Source organism: Halichoerus grypus, chromosome 6, assembly GCF_964656455.1.
Source record: "Halichoerus grypus chromosome 6, mHalGry1.hap1.1, whole genome shotgun sequence".
NCBI lineage: Eukaryota > Metazoa > Chordata > Mammalia > Carnivora > Phocidae > Halichoerus > Halichoerus grypus.
Genome location: NC_135717.1, coordinates 26,516,619 through 26,532,674, shown reverse-complemented (window position 1 = coordinate 26,532,674; position 16,056 = coordinate 26,516,619). Strand labels below are relative to the sequence as shown.

Genomic DNA, 16,056 nt, shown 5'->3' with positions numbered 1-16,056 from the left:
ATGGAAAAATGAAATGGAAATTATCTAAAATATGAACCAAGATTGATACAAAAGTATTATTCTCATTTTTACTTATTAATAGCCCAAAGGGGGGGGGGAAGGAACATTATCTCAATGCTCACCAATAGGAAACTGATTAGGGGACAGTATATTCATAGTTGGAATTTTCTGCAGCCATTAAAAATTATATTTATAGGGGCACCTGGTGGCTCAGTTGGTCAAGCATCTGCCTTCATCTCAAGTCATGATCACAGGGTCCTGGGATCAAGCTCCGAATTGGGCTCCCTGCTCGGTGGGGAGTCTGCTTCTCCCTCTCCCTCTGCTGCTCTCCCTGCTTGTTTCTCTCTCTCTCTTAAAAACTTATATTTATGAAGAATTCTTAATGAAATCAGGAAAATATTATGTTAATGTGTTAAAAAAAATCATGAGATTCAAAAGTAAATATGTACTGTTTCCTCCTCTCGGTTAAAAAAAAAAGGAGGAGTGATGTGCCTGGGTGGCTCCCTCAGTTAAGCGGCTGGCTCTTGATTTCAGCTCAGATCATGATCTCACGGTTGTGAGATCAAGCCCCCTATTGGGAGTCTGCTTGAAGATTTTCTTTCTCCCTCTCTCTCTGCCCTTCCCCCACGCTCTCTCTCTTTCTCTCAAATAAATAAATAAAGCTTTTATTTTATTTTATTTTATTTATTTATTTGAGAGAAAGCACAAACCAGGAAGAGAGGCAGAGGGAGAGGGAGAAGCAGAATCTCCACTGAGCAGGGAGCCCGATGTGGGGCTCGATCCCAGAACACTGGGATCATGACCTGAGCCGAAGGCAGATGCCCAACCAACTGAGCCACCGAGGTGCCCCTCAAATAAATAAAATAAATAAATCTTTTAAAAAAATAAAATAAAATAAAAATAAATAAAAAATAAAAAAGGAGGAGAAAACAGGAAGGAGAAAAAAGGAAAATGCATTAAATGTGCCTAATATTAATGTACTGTGATCCATGGGATCATGGGTGATTTTTTTTTCTTGCTTATTGCTGGCTTCCTAATTAGAATACAGACATGATAGTTGTAAAACAAAATTTGTTTAAAAACTAAAAGTAAGCATTCAATAATTATGTGTTGAATGAATGGACAAAGAATGGATACCCTCAGGGTGTGGCAGTGACCCACAGAGACCAATTAAATAAACTTTGACCGGGACACCTGGGTGGCTCAGTCGGTTAAGCCTCTGCCTTCGGCTCAGGTCATGATCTCAGGGTCCTGGGTTCAAGCCCCGCAATGGGCTCCTTGCTCTGTGGGAAGCCTGCTTCTCCCTCTGCCTGCAGCTCCCCCTACTTGTGCTCTCTCTCTTTCTCAAATAAATAAATAAATAAATTTGGCCAACCTATAGAGTCTTAGCTCTAATGATAGAGACCAACTCCAGCTAATGTTTACTGAGCATTTACTAATGCCAGCCACTGAGCCAAATGCTCTGTGTGAGTTACTTCATGGAAATTTCCAAAACCACGCTAGGACTTCGGTATCTCTGATGCCAACAGGAACTGCGCAGCCTGCCTAAAGTCACACAGCTGGTAACAGACAAGGACTCTCACAGGCAGGGACAGAAGAGACATATGGTCCTCACCTCACATTCATCAAAGGCCTCAGATTTAGACCTTGGACTTTATTGCCTAATGAGGTTATTATACACAGAGTCCCAGAGACACACTGATGGGAAAGAAGTCAGGAATTAAAAATTGTGCACCTTTATTTATTTATTTTTTTTTTTAAAGGTTTTATTTATTTGACAGAGAGGGAACACAAGCAGGGGGAGTGGGAGAGGGAGAAGCAGGCTTCCCGCAGAGCGGGGAGCCCGATGCGGGGCTCGATCCCAGGACCCTGGGACCATGACCTGAGCCGAAGGCAGACGCTTAACGACTGAGCCACCCAGGCGCCCCTAAAATTGTGCACCTTTAAAAAAATAAATAAAATAGGGGCGCCTGGGTGGCTCAGTTGGTTAAGCAACTGCCTTTGGCTCAGGTCATGATCCTGGAGTCCAAGGATCAAGTCCTGCATCGGCTCCCGGCTCAGCGGGGAGTCTGCTTCTCCCTCTGACCCTCCCCCCTCTCATGTGCTCTCTCTCGCTCTCTCAAATAAATAAATAAAATCTTTTTAAAAATAAATAAATAAATAAATAAAATAGTGCACCCTTACCAGTCCATACCCCTATAGGGGTTATGCATGAATACTTCCTAATAAATGATAATCATTACCTGGTGAATAAGTAATTATATTGCATTATTGGGTTTTTTCCCCTTTGTGTTAAAAGTGTTCAGTTGTAAAAAGAGAACTCCTAAAATACACCATATATTCTGTGCCCTGTTGGCTATTTCTTATACATTCTTATATTTTTTATATCAGAACTTCAAAATCTCTGAGTTGACCTGAGCCTTTAACTTCTGAAAGACCCTGGCATCAGAATTTGAACATAGGCCAACCACAGGGTCCTTAACCACCAGGATTTTTCTAGATAGATCTTCCAAATTTCCTAGATAGAGACTTAAATTGATATCCCAAGTAAACAAAAGCTAAGGCTCTCTCTTGTTTCCTTTAATCCTTAGATCTGGCACAGGACTAACCCCAATTCGGCTCTAAGAATTAAGGAACCCTATTCTCAAACAGGAGACTCAAGTACAAGAGTGATTTTTTCAAATACAATCTTAAAAGCAAATTCACATCATAGAGACATTAAAGCAGATTTTAAAAAAAGAAAAACAGCAGCCCTCTTATACATGCTCCCAGCTAGGAAATCTTTGTCACAGGTCAAGCTCCCTCAGTAAGGGCTATTTTTGAGTTTTCGAGTTGGTGCTTGAAGGAATTTGGCCGGGAAACTCATGACACATTTGAAATCTCCACTCAGGCTGCCTCAGCTTGAGGCAAGGGCCAAGCTTCTATGAATCAGGGCACAAGACGTGCTGCCCAGTGGCTCGTGCATTCTCCAAACAATAAAATGGGAGGACGATGATACCCGGCCAAAGCTATTTGTGACTTATGAAGTGGAGAAAACACAGAGTGAGATTCTCCCAAGCTTGGCCCTGGAGGCACCCAAGGATTTGCCCGGCTGCTACTAAAAGAACCAGCTCCTTTGCTTCTGAAGATTGAAGCAGTATGTGGGACATATGTAAATAAAATGCAAATTTAGTAAATAAAATCTCCAGCAGTAAATCATTGCCATGTCTTGTTGGTACAGTTATCATTTAACATTTTAAAAAGATATCCTGTGTATATCTCTTTCCTTTACCTGGTCAATGTCTTTCTGAAGAAGTGGATTGCATGGGAGCAAAACGTTTTGCTTTGAATATTAATCAGCAAGCCAGAGATAACAGAGAGATACCACACCTTCCTTTCTCTCTGGCTTTCAGAAGGAGCTCCTAGCAGTCTAGCCTTAGGTTTCTTCCTGTTGTGTTAATCCCTCACTTCTAGAGTCTCTCCCTCAGTTCCTCACCAGCAATAGCCTTCTTATTAACATCTTGCCTAAAGCCACGGACCCCAAGATTGAGTTGAAGAGAAGGGATATTAATGTGTGATGGGGACAGGAAGAGGAAGTATGCAGATGGAAGTTAAAGTCAGGGTAAAGGAGAGTGGTGCCTTTTGTTTTCACTGCTTGGAAGTCACCCAAATCTGATGATGATGGTGATGACACACAATTCATAATAACACTAACTAACATTTATTGGGCACTTGTTACTTGCCAGTCACGGTGCTAAGGGCTTTATATAACTAGCTCATTGCTCACTGAATCCTCAACCCTAGCACATAAAGTTGGTTGCTCTTCTTCTCATTTTATAGTTGATGAAGCAGAGGTTATAAAGCACATGACTTGCCCAAGGTAACATTGCTAGGAAGTAGAGTTGAAAATTTTTTAATGATTTTGTTTTCTCAAGTAATCTCTACACCCAACGTGAGGCTCGAACTTATAACCCCGAGATCAAGAGTTGCATGCTCTACCTACTGAGCCAGCCAGGTGCCCCAGATTTAATTTCGTAAAAGAGTTAAATTGCCTATCAGGTAAGACAGGGGTAAATATTTCCCTCCAGAGCATCTTGCTGACATAGAACCTTTCGGCCTCTTTAGTGGACTGCGGTATGTGTCATAACTGAAACAATCACTTCGTCCTATGCCAAAGGAGCAAATGAAGGCTTATTCTGGAAGGTCTTTTGTGCTAAAATGATTTGAAGGTCGCACTGCTTGGCACGGTGTTTGGACTGTCCCCCAAGCATGCCACCCCTTAGGGGACCCTCCCTGCTGGGCCCTGGAAGAAGCTTCTCAGAAAAAGCATGATTTCAGGTGGCTTTTGGATGAAGGGGAAGCAGATGGCCGAGTATTACATCACCTCAGGTGAGGGAAACAAATACGAAAATAATAGGATGTAGAAAAATAATAGCCTAATCTCCAAATCATCAGTGAGTGTTTGGGAAACATTTATTCTCAGCGAATCCCAGGGATAGTAGAGAGCTAATAAATGATGAAGCCTGGCCCTGTGCTCCCCAGTTTGAGAGCAGAACCCACCTTTTCTACCATTTTGTTAACATAATAATGATCACTCATCTTAATTATATTTCTTTCTTTTTTTTTAAAAAGATTTTATTTATTTATTTGACAGAGAGAGAGACAGCGAGAGAGGGAACACAAGCAGGGGGAGTGGGAGAGGGAGAAGCAGGCTTCCAGCTGAGCAGGGAGCCCGATGCAGGGCTCGATCCCAGGACCCTGGGATCATGACCTGAGCCGAAGGCAGACGCTTAACGACTGAGCCACCCAGGCGCCCCAATTATATTTATTTCTAACCACCACTATTTCTCAAACTCTAGAAGGTAAATATTATCAAATCCTTTTTTTTTTCCATAGGAAGAAACTGCACTTGGAAAATGCAGTGAGTTACCTGCCCCAGTCCACACAGCTTGATAAGTGGCAGAAACTGGGCTACCTAATGCCAAAGACACCCCCTTACCTGAAAACCACCTGAGGGGCCTATAAGGAGGACCATTTTTCTGACCATGTTATAATATACCAAAATGATGCATAGAATTCTAAACACCTAGTCATTTTTACCAGTGAGATATGTTTTGGAGAACCAGGTTTAATTTTTTTTCTTCATATATGTTCATCGAGAGAAACTGGTGGGAGGTCCCCCAGAAGGACAGTAGCAGGTATATGTTAACATATTGTGTCTCTTGGTCTCTCTGTTCTATTTTCTGTTTCTAAGTTTTCTCTAATGGAAAAAATGTCACATTGTGAAAATTCTCCCTCAAACAATCCTCCTGTCCTGGTAGATCTCTGCATCCCTAGAACACTGCCATTATATCAAATACCATATATCCTGCTCCTGAAACCTCCAGGAATAGTGAAATAATTGGATTACCATGCAGCCATGGTATTCTATAGAAAACATTCTATATATGTTAATACACGTAGGAGTCGGATCTGTGCAGCTCCACGTGACGTGACCTCCCCACTTAGAAAAGCCCTGAGTTCTCCTTAATGCTTTGCTGCTGCCATCTTGAAATACTTAATGGATTTTGAAGAAGGGGCTCTGCGTTTTCATTTTGCATTAAGACCTACAAGTTATGTAACCAGTTCTGCCTGGTATAATGGGTAGAGCACAGGGGTCAGCAAACTTTTCCTGTAAAAGGCCAGAGAGTAAATATTTTAGACCGTGCAGGCCGTCTGATCTCTGTTGAAACGACTCAACTCTGCCACACTTGTAGAAAAGCAGCCCGAGCCGATGTCAACGAATGAGTGGGCGGTGCCTCAGCAAAAAATCTAATTACAAAAACAGGCAGCTGGCTATATTTGGTCTACAGGCTACAGCTTGCCCATCCCTGGTAGAGCACGAACTTTCTTAAAGGTATATTATTGCAAGTAATAAGAATAAGAGTCATAACACAGTCCATTTTCCACACACAGACCATGGGAATGTGTGCCTTGGCCGCTGAGAAGCCAAACAGGGGACAATGTGTGAATGGGTGTACCTGCTACTTTCTATTTGTCCTTGCAGATCTGCTCTCCAGCCTTCTCCTCCCTGCTCTGGGCCCTAGCAGTTGACCTGTATGGGCTGCATCGCAGGGTCCTTGTCCCTGCCTTCTGGGCTGAGTTCTGCCAATAGGAGGCACCACCAGATGGGAGAGTTGGAGCAGAGTGATGTCGGGATGTTTATTCCTCCAGCTTCATCCCTGCAGTTCACCTGGAGGTGGCTGCATCCCTCTACTGAAGGCCACAGTCCCTGCCCTACAGCTGTCTTCATCCAGCTACCTTTGCCAGGGCCTAAGGGTGATAGAGGCTCCTTGCTGTTACTAGCCCCGGGGTTACCGTGTCTCCTTTGTTAGTTTATCAGAACTCTGCCAGGGACGCCTGGGTGGATCAGTCGGCTAGGCGTCTGCCTTCGGCTCAGGTCATGATCCCAGAGTCCTGGGATCGAGCCCTGCATGGGGCTCCCTGCTCAGCGGGAAGCCTGCTTCTCCCTCTCCCACTCCCCCTGCTTGTGTTCCCCCTCTCTCTGACAAATAAATAAATAAAATCTTAAAAAAGACCTCTGCCCACCCCTCTGTCAACAGTTCCTTTACTAAATTTTCTTATTATTTCCTTGGTCGGTTTTACCAGCTGTTTCCCGAAAGCCCCTGGCTGAACAGTGAGGCAATCCAACGATTCACATCAGCACGAGCCACCACCACTCCTGGAGCTGAAAAGGCAAAAGCGGGTGCTGCCAGAGCCCACGGGGCCCTGGTCACACCTGAGAGAAGATGTGGGCCAGGTCTTTCCCCTGGGCGCTGGAGCCACGAAGGTGATTCAGAGGCAGAGACAGAGAAGATAAATGCCCTGGCTTCTGCCTTCCTCCTGCCCTCCAATCTCAGGCCAGTGACTGTTACTGGTTCAATCCAGCTGGGAGTCAGCTCACAGGAGAGCCTGGAAAATGCAGGCTTCGGGGATCAGGGTCTGTGCTACAGCGCAGGGCAGGTGAGGAGTGGGGAATGGCTCAGAGGCCCAGACTTAGCACAGGAAGGAGAGGTTGTACTCATAAATAAGCAAACTTCTGAAAGGCTATTCGGAAGGACTCTTGAGAACATGCATTCGAAAAATTTCACAGTGTTTTCCAGAAAACAAACAAACAAACACTTAGACTTCATGAAAGGGGTCAGTAGATTAAAATATTAAGGGTCCCTCTGTTTAACTTTTAGACTACGTGGCAGAGTTCATTGACTAGGAAAACATTGATCTCTTTATCTGATACCGAAAGTAGAGGCAATTAAAAGAAAAGTAGATTAAGTTGGACTACTGCCACATTAAGAACTTTTGCGCATCAAAGGACACTATCAAATAGAGAGGGAAAGGGAAACCCATAGAATGGGAGAAAATATTTGCAAATCATATATCTGAAAAAGGGTCAATATCCGGAATATATGAAGAACTCCTACATCTCAACAATGACAAAAGAACAAACAACTCAATTGAAAAAACGGGCAAAGGACTCGAATAGACATTTCTCCAAAGAAGATACAGAAATGGCTCATAAGCACACACAAAGATGTTCATCATCACTAATCCTTAGAGGAGTTCAAAAGAAAGACACAGGAACACCTGGCTGGCTCAGTCAGTAGAGCATGCAACTCTTGATCTCAGGGTCATGAATTCCAGCCCCATGTTGGGTTTGGAGCCTATTTAAAACCAACCAACCAAACAACCAACCAACAAACAAAAACCCACACAGTAAGATAGCACTTTATACCCAGTAGGATGGCAATTATAAGTAAACAACAAACAAACTGAAAATAACAAGTGTTGGTGAGGATATGGAGAAATCAGAACACTTGCACATTGCTGGTGAGTGTATAAAATGGTGCAGTCACTATGGAAAACAGTACGGAAGTTCCTCAACAAATTAAGAAATAGAAGTATATGATTCAGCAATTCTACTGGGTATATACCCAAAGGAATGGAAAGCAGGGACTCACACAGACTATTTGTACACCCACGTGCAGGGCAGCATTATTCACACTAGCCAAAAGGTGGAAGCAACCCAAGTGTCCTTTGATGGACAAATGGATAAGCTAAATGTAGTATATACATACAGTGGAGTATTAATCAGACTTAAAAAGGAAGGAAAGAAAAATGAGACCAAGGAAGGAAATTCTGACATATGCTACAATATAGATGAAACTTTTTTTTAAGATTTTATTTTTCAGTCATCTCTACACCCAACATGGGGCTCAAACTTACAAACCCTGAGATCCAGAGTCGCTTGATCTACCAACTGAGCCAGCCAGGCGCCCCTAGGTGGAACTTGAAGGTATCATCCAAGTGAAATAAGCCATACGCAAAAGGATGGATACTGTGTGACTCCACTTATATGAAGTACCTAGAGTACTCAAATTCATAGAAATAGAAAGTAGAATGGTGGTTGTCAAGGGTGGATAGGAAGGGAGAGTCAGGGAGTTAATATTTAGTAGGTAGATTATTTAATGGGAGGATGAAAAGTTTCTGGAGGTGGATGGTGGTGATGGTAGCATGACAATGTGAATGTACTCAATGTCATAGGACTGCACACATAAATGATAAATTTTATGTTATGTATATTTTACCACAATTTTTAAAATGGTAAAAAGAGAGAGAAAGAACAAGTCATATGAACGAGTACTGTTCTCTATTTAATAACTTTGCCTTCCTAATATTAACAGCAAATGAAAATAACAATGTTTAACATTTTTTAAAAGATTTTTTATTTGTTTATTTGAGAGAGAGAGAGAAAAGAGGGAGGAGCAGAGGGAGAGGGACAAGCAGATTCCCGGCCGAGCACAGAGCCGGATGCAGGGCTTGATCCCACAAAGCCAAGCCGAAATCAAGAATCGGATATTCAACTGACTGAACTATTAAGGTGCCTCAGCCATCTCTAACTTTTACTTTTAATTTTCTTACTTTTTATTTTTTCCATCTTGCATAATAGAAACTTTATTTTATTGTATTTTACTTTAATTCCTGTGTAGTTAACATGCAGTGTTATATTAGTTCAGGTGTACAATATAGTGATTCAACAATACATTACTCAGTGCTCATCATGATAAATGTACTTCTTTATCCCCTTTACCTTTTTCACCCGTCCCCCACGCACCTCCCCTCTGGTAAGCATTAGTATGTTCTCTATAGTTCAGAGTCTGGTTTTGGTTTTGGTTTTTGATTTGTCTCTTTGTTTGTTTGTTTGTTTGTTTTGTTTCTTAAATTCCACATATGAGTGAAATCATATGGTATTTGCCTTTCTCTGGCTGACTTATTTCGCTTAGCATTATACTCTTTAGATCCATCTGTGTTGTTGTAAATGGCAAGATTTCATTCCTTTTTATGGCTAAGTAATATTCCATTGTATATATTACTATATACTATATATATATATATATACACACCACATCTTCTTTTCCAATCATCTATTGATGGGCACTTGGGCTGCTTCCATAACTCAGCTATTGTAAATAATGCTGCAATAAACATAGGGGTGCATATATCTTTTCGAATTAGTGTTTTCATATTCTTTGAGTAAATATCCAGCAGTGGAATTACAGGATCATATGGTAATTCTATTGTTAAATTTTTGAGGAAACTCCATACTGTTTTCCACAGTGGCTGCAACAATTTGCATTCCCACCAGCAGTGCACAAGGGTTCCTTTTTCTCCACATCCTTTCTTTTATTTTTTAAAATTAATTAGTAATTTAATTTTGAAAGTAATGAGTTAGTAATTTTTCATATTTATACAGTTAAGTAAGCTCTACACCCAACGCGGGGCTCAAACTCATTACCCCAGGATCGAGAGTGAGCTAGCCAGGTGCCCCAATAGATTTTCTCATGTGTTATTTACAGAAATAGTTTTTAGATTAAAAATATTGCTAGCATCAGTCATGTCCATCAGAATAGAGTTTGGGAAAACTGTTGAAACCTAATTAACTGTATTCAAACTTTTTGAAAGAAAGAACATGTGAATAAGAGTGGTAGTTTATTTATTTATTTTTTTTTAAAGATTTTATTTGTTTATTTGAGAGAGAGAATGAGAGAGAGAGAGAGCATGAGAGGGAGAGGGTCAGAGGGAGAAGCAGACTCCCTGCTGAGCAGGGAGCCCGATGTGGGACTCGATTCCGGGACTCCAGGATCATGACCTGAGCCAAAGGCAGTCGCTTAACCAACTGAGCCACCCAGGCGCCCAAGAGTGGTAGTTTAGAGGCACCTGGCTGGCTCAGTCCTTAAGAGTATGCAATGTTTAATCTCTAGGTCATGAGTTCAGGCACCGCACTGGGCCTAGAACATACTTAAAAAAAAAAAAAAAAAAAGAGTGGTAGTTTAGATTGATATTATCTAATATGGTAGCCACTGGCCACTTGTGGCTATTGAGTACTTTGGAATGTGGCTGGTTTTCACTGAGACACGCTGTAAGTAAAATATGCACCAGCTTCCAAAGACTTTTATTACCTAAAAACAGAGTATAAAACATCTCATTAATAATTTTTATGTTGATTATATGAAGTGATATTTTACCTACATTTGGTTATGTCAAATATACTATTAAAATTAATTTCACTTGTTTCTCTTTCCTTTTTTTTAAAGGTGGCTAGTAGAAAATTTAAAATTATATATATAGCTCAAATTATGTTTCTATTGGACAGTGCTGTGCTAGATAAAGGATAAGTATGCATCCTTGATTGAGCACTGTCTAAAGGATGCTGACACTGTATCTGGGCAGCTCTGGAGATACAAGCTATCCCGTGGGCATTGGTTAGTTCATCATAGTCTCTGCTAAGAATTCTCTCCCCGGGTCTCCTCGCAAGACCTAAACTTTCTATCCTTCGAGGCCCAAATCAATTCTTTTTTTTTTTTTTTTTTTTGAGAGAGATCAAGCTTCGCACGATCAGGGTGAGGGGCAGAGGGAGAGAGAATCTTAAGCAGGCTCCATGCCCAGTGTGGAGCCCAACTCAGGGCTCCATCTCATGACCCTCAGATTATGACCTGAGCTGAAATCAAGAGTCTGACACAGGGCACCTGGGTGGTTCAGTTGGTTGAGCGTCTGCCTTCAGCTCGGGTCGTGATCTCGGGGTCCTGGGATCGAGCCCCACATGGGGCTCTCTGCTCAGCAGGGTGTCTGCTTCTCCCTCTCCCTCTGCCCCTACCCCCTGTTTGCATGCGCTATGGCTAAGAAGAAAAAAAAAAAAAGAGTCTGACACTTAACTGACTGAGCCACCCAGGCAGCACCCTCCCCTCCCAACCCCCTGGGGAAATCAACTCTTACATACAATTTATCTTTACTCTAAGACCTGAAGGAAATCTCCCTTTTCTGACCTTATAGAATTATCTTAACCACTCATTTTGACATATAAATGCATTAAATCTTAATTCCCCAATCATATCAATGTAATTTTTTTTTAAAAAGATTTTATTTATTGGGGTGCCTGGGTGGCTCAGATGGTTAAGCGTCTGCCTTCGGCTCAGGTCCTGATCCCAGGGTCCTGGGATGGAGTCCCACATTGGGCTTCCTGCTCCTTGGGAGCCTGCTTTTCCCTCTGCCTCTCTCTCCATCTCTCATGAATAAATAAAAATTTTTTTTAAATCTTTAAAGATTTTATTTATTTATTTGACAGAGAGAGAGAAAGCACCAAGTGGAGGATGGCTGAGTTGTCAAACTCGGGGGGCAGTGGGGGAAGCAAAGGCAAGATCACCCAGAGCTTTGTGGGGCATCATAACAGGTCTGGGTTTTATTCCACCTGCAATGCAAAGTCTCTGGAGGATTGTGAGGAAGGGAGAAACATCATGTATGCTTTCAGATCACTCAGGCTTCCATTTATGCGTAGAAGTGAGAGAGGTAGAGACATTGGTTAGTAGGCTGTTGGAGTAGAGACAACAGTAGCTTGAACTGACCTATCGAGTACACATGGTGGGAAGTGATCACACTTTACATATAATGTTATGGGATATTGGAGCCAAAGCACACAGGCTTACATGAGGGGTAAGATGTGGGGTGTGATGTAAAAAAATTAAGATATTTCTCAATGTTTGACCTGAGCAACCAGTGTATGATGATACCATTTATTGGTAAAGGAAAGGCTTGGGAGGAGGCAAATTTGGGTGAAAAGTTCTGTTTTGACCATGTTAAATCCAAGATATGTTTGAGATCTCCAAGGAGAGATGCAAGCTGGGAGCTGGATATATAAGAATGTGGCCTGACACTGCAAATTGAAGAGTCATCAGCTTAAAGATGGTGCTTGAAGGGTAAGTGTGAAATCAGTGTTAGAAATAAGTATCTCAAGAAAAAGGAAAGTTATATATTTTCAAGTGCAATTAGACAAATTTAAAAAAACCCACGAATCATCCATCTTAAAGGCCCTTACACATCCCTAGAAGCCCCCTTCAAAATCACCAAGTATGCAACTCTCGCTCTTGGTATTCCAATTAAACCTGCCTTAGAATCTCAAGCACTACTCACAAGCAAAAAGCCTTGTATCATCATTGGTGAAAAAGACCTTCTCTGATGCATTTGCATCACATCAGTGCTGCTTTCTGGTTTTTAGAAAAATTACCATTGTGCAATATTTAGACCACCCTACAGTTTAGATGGGCTTTTCCAGATTTGCCTTGGGGAAATAACCGGTTGATGCTGTCTCCGTGGGGAAACAAAGTATACCCTTTGGGAAAGCAACCTGCTACTTACAAGTTAAGAAATGCCACTGCATGGTTTTAACCAGCCCCAACCCCTAACTCCAAGAAGTTTATAATGTAATAATAACAGTAGTCGTGCTAGTTAGCATTATTTACTAAGCATCTACCACATGCCGGGCACTTTATAGACAGAATTCTAACCTTCACACAGTCTTAATGGACAGGTATTATTCTCCCCATTTTACAGATGAAAATATCAAGCCTCAGAGAGATTGTGCATCTGGATAAAGAAGCAGGTCTGCCTTTCCTTAGACTTTTTCAACAAGCCTAATTATTCAGGAAGCCTTATTCTATATAGGTGCATTTCACTTAGCTCTCGCATTTGCTCACCTAAAAGTAGAAACCCTGTCATTCTTTTTTCTTTTCTTTCTTTCTTTCTTTTTCTTTTTTTTTAATTGACCATGGTTTCCAGCTTATAATGGGTACTCAAATATTTACTGAAAGAATAAACTAGAGACACAGATATGACTACCCAAAAAACAACAGATTCATTAAAGGGGTAGCATGGAATTCTAAGAGTCCTGGGATATCACTTAGTCTAGAGGTCATTGCCTTGCGGGACCGAGGTGATGGATGGCCTCAGGAGTGTTGTGAGTGAGTGGCTTTCAGATTCTGCAGTAAAAACAAAACAAAACAGAGATACGTTTGTTAGATTACTCCTTTCTGCCCATGGATGCCGCCGAGTAAGCATCATTAAAGTCTCCCCTCCCCCCGCTGTCATGTCTAAGTCAGAGTCTCCCAAAGAGCCTGAACAGCTGTGGAAGCTCTTCATTGGAGGTTTGAGCTTTGAAACAACCGATGAGAGTCTGAGGAGCCATTTTGAGCAATGGGGAACGCTTACGGACTGTGTGGTAATGAGAGATCCAAACACCAAGCGCTCCAGAGGCTTTGGGTTTGTCACGTATGCCACTGTGGAGGAGGTGGATGCAGCCATGAATGCAAGGCCACACAAGGTGGATGGAAGAGTTGTGGAACCAAAGAGGGCTGTCTCAAGAGAAGATTCTCAAAGACCTGGTGCCCACTTAACTGTGAAAAAGATTTTTGTTGGTGGCATTAAAGAAGACACTGAAGAACATCATCTAAGAGATTATTTTGAACAGTATGGGAAAATTGAAGTGATCGAGATCATGACTGACTGAGGCAGTGGCAAAAAGAGAGGTTTTGCTTTTGAACATTTGATGACCATGACTCTGTAGACAAGACTGTCATTCAAAAATACCATACTGTGAATGGCCACAACTATGAAGTAAGGAGAGCCCTATCTAAGCAAGAGATGGCTAGTGCTTCATCCAGCCAAAGAGGTCGAAGTGGTCCTGGAAACTTTGGTAGTGGTTGTGGAGGTGGTTTTGGTGGGAATGATAACTTTGGTCATGGAGGGAACTTCAGTGGTCGATGTGGCTTTGGTGGCAGTCGAGGTGGTGGTGGATATGGTGGCAGTTGGGATGGCTATAACGGATTTGGTAATGATGGAAGCAACTTTGGAGGTGGCGGAAGCTATAATGATTTTGGCAATTACAACAATCAATCCTCAAATTTTGGACCCATGAAAGGAGGAAGTTTTGGAGGCAGAAGCTCTGGCCCCTATGGTGGTGGAGGCCAATACTTTGCCAAACCACGAAACCAAGGTGGCTGTGGTGGTTCCCGCAGCAGCAGGAGCTATGGCAGTGGCAGGAGGTTTTCATCACTGCCAGGAAACAAGGGTTAGCAGGAGAGGAGAGCCCGAGAAGTGACAGGGAAGCTACAGGTTACCGCAGATTTGTGAACTCAGCCGAGCACAGTGGTGGCAGGGCCTCGCTGCTACAAAGAAGACATGTTTTAGACAGTACTCATGTGTATGGGCAAAGAACTCGAGGACTGTATTTGTGACTAATTGTATAACAGGTTATTTTAGTTTCTGTTCTGTGGAAAGTGTAAAGCATTCCAACAAAGGGTTTTAATGTAGATTTTTTTTTTTTTTGCACCCATGCTGTTGATTGCTAAATGTAATAGTCTGATCATGACGTTGAATAAATGTGTCTTTTTAAAAAACAAAACAAAACAAAAAAACACAAAAGCGTGCCTGGGTGACTCAGTCGGTAAGCATCTGCCTTTGGGTCAGGTCGTGATCCCAGGGTGCTGGGATGGAGCCCCGCCTGGGGCTCCCTGCTTAGCGGGGAGCCTGCTTCTCCCTCTCCTGTTCCCCCTGCTTGTGCTCTCTCTCTCTCTGTCAAATAAATAAATCCTAAAAAAAAACTACAAAAAACACCAAGTTATGTTAGTTCTCAACATTCAAACATTGGGAAATTGCAAACAAAAATTCAGATTTTTTTTCTTCTCTTGAAATCTGACAACACTGGACCCACATTCCTACAGGTTAACAAGGAGAGAGGGGCTGAGTAGGGGGTGCTCTTAAGCCCGTTTAGATTTCCATCTAGGCTCCTGAAGGCATTTGAATTTGCAACCTCAACTGTCAAACTCCCTTGTTATAGAAGCAAGAAAACTGAGGCCCTGTGTAGCATAGTGACTTGCTATAAGGGATCCAGGGACCTTCACTCCCAGCCTTTTCCCACACCCTGCTGCCCAGCATATGCGGCATCGTAAAGATGATATGCGGCATCTACAAAGATGAGTGTATAGCCACGTCTCATTTTCAAGATGAGGAGAAAGACTAAAAATGTAGATTGGGTTTATTTTTTAAAATCTTGTCAGTTAAAAAAAATCACAAAGTTTCTATTGCCCTTGGTCACAAAGTTGGCCTTTCTTTTTTTTATGATTTTTAAGTAATCTCTACGCCCAAGATGGGGCTCGAACTCATGACCCAGAGATCAAGAGTGACATTCTCTCCCGACTGAGGCAACCAGGCACCCCAAAGTTGGCCTATTCTAATCTGGAACTCTTCTTCGCATTCTTTAAGGAAATAATAAATCCCGGTTAATATTTATTCCAATTTGGAGCCAGCCTTGGTTTCACTTTCTAAATCACTCAGCAGTGATCTGGTGAGATGGTAAGAAAAGAATGAAATCAGACATTGGAGGGTGGGAGAGTAAGAACCAGTTGGTTTACAAGTGGGCCTCCAGGGAGTAGTTATTACATAATGTGGTGCTTAATAATCTGGCAAACAGCACACCTCCAGAACCATGTCCAAATGTTAATTAAAATGTTTCTTCCTGGCTACCTCATTCTGTAGGGCCCCCTTGAGGTGCTCATTGAATTTAATTCCTCTCCCCCTGCTGTTCTCCCTTCCCCCAGCCAGGGCATCCACTGATGGGGGAGGGGGGCGAGGGAGTGCCACAGAGAACCGGAAAAACAAAAGCAAGAACCTCTGGACCCAATTCAGTAAATCATTGATCTGTAAGTCAGAAAT

General features: G+C 42.2%; 1 pseudogene; it reads left to right on the top strand.

Moving 5' to 3' along the window:
- Nucleotides 1-13,395: 13,395 nt before the first annotated feature.
- LOC118539977 (heterogeneous nuclear ribonucleoprotein A1-like) lies at nucleotides 13,396-14,418 on the top strand (annotated as a pseudogene).
- Nucleotides 14,419-16,056: the final 1,638 nt, after the last annotated feature.